Raw genomic sequence first — 1,535 nt, 5'->3', positions numbered from 1 at the left:
CAACTGAGCACTCACGACCTTATTCACAGTGCTCAGCTGCCAATGATATTGTTGATATTTTTTAAAATGACTTTCATTGCTTCTTTGTACCTTTAGTGATACCTGAGCACTGAATTGATTTACTCTTTAGAAGTGGAAAGTCACAGGGCTCAAGTCAAAGTTCCAACACAACAGCAAGGTGAAAAATAGAGGAGTTACCTGATCCACTTGCCATGACTAAGGGTGAAAAGTAGAACCCTATTTGGGACTTTATTTGAGAGTTATCTTTGGAAACATAGAAAGATTTTGGGCTTCAGGTATTTTTTCTCTTTTTAAATTTTTGTCGATAAAGGCTTCTCATCCAAATGAAAATGAAATGTAGGCTTTGATATCACCTATGGTAGCCTAACCTAAGAACTAATGTGTTTACAACTGTCTTGTGATTACTTCACAGTGGATGTTTTTCAATGGATGACATTTAGAGTAAACATGAACTGCTTTCAGATAGAGTTCACACATTTGTGTGTAAAAACTCCCAACCTGCAATATTATTAAAAAGCAGTAACATTAGTTTCAATATCATACATTTATTAGCATATAGGCTTGTTTATTCAGTGCTACCATTTAATTTCTTCTTCAGGATTACTTAGGAAATAAATTCAATGCACAAATAATAAGTACTTACTGAAACTTCTAATAGCATAGACAAGATATGTTAGTATTTACAATGATAAAAGACACAATCTTGATTTCAAGAAATTTAAGATAAAGGTGACAAGGGCAGGGATGGATGTGAATGGGAGGGGTTGGTGGGGCTGGTGGTAGGTACAAAAGGGACAATAAGTATCTAAATAATCATAAAACAAGACTACAAGAAGTGCAGTAGTACAGGTATGAGCACTGAACTATGGACTCTGGAAGACAGATATTAACTCCTTTTGGGAAAGACTTCATGGAGAAGAGGACACTTATAAAGCAAATGAAATGTAAGCATGGAGGCATGGCAAGGCATTTGACTATGGTAATTCCAGCAGTATGAATAAAGAAATTGAGAAGGAAACAGAGGAGATCACCTTGTGTTTCAAAATAGTGGATTCTTTCTAAACTAAATTAGACATGTCATTAAACATGTACACACATGCAAGATTTTATAATGTTTCCAGTCATTCAGGTCAACTAACTACACTACATATTAAAACTTATTAAAATTATGTTCTGTAATTATAATTTAGATGTTCAAGAAAATGTTAAGACCTTGCAATGACTCCCAGAGCCGTCCTGGGCAAAATCTGAAAGGCTGGTAGCACTGTACTGAGGACAGTAAGGGCACACGCAAGTGACAGGATGCCATGGTCCACTGTGTATTCTTGGCTGGGGCATCCCTTTAATATATTAGCTCAGTATCATGAATACATTGATTAAGTGAGCAGCAATTAATATTTGACAGGCATTGTACTTGAAAATAGGAATACAACAGTAAATTAATGATATAGTCCCTGTCCTGATGGGGTTGAGTTTGGTTGAGATAAGTAGAGATTCAAATACAGAGTGCCTGA

The sequence above is a fragment of the Bos taurus genome, chromosome 4, assembly GCF_002263795.3.
Source record: "Bos taurus isolate L1 Dominette 01449 registration number 42190680 breed Hereford chromosome 4, ARS-UCD2.0, whole genome shotgun sequence".
Classification (NCBI taxonomy): domain Eukaryota; kingdom Metazoa; phylum Chordata; class Mammalia; order Artiodactyla; family Bovidae; genus Bos; species Bos taurus.
The sequence above is the reverse complement of the archived record's forward strand: the minus strand, read 5'-3'. Positions refer to the sequence as shown.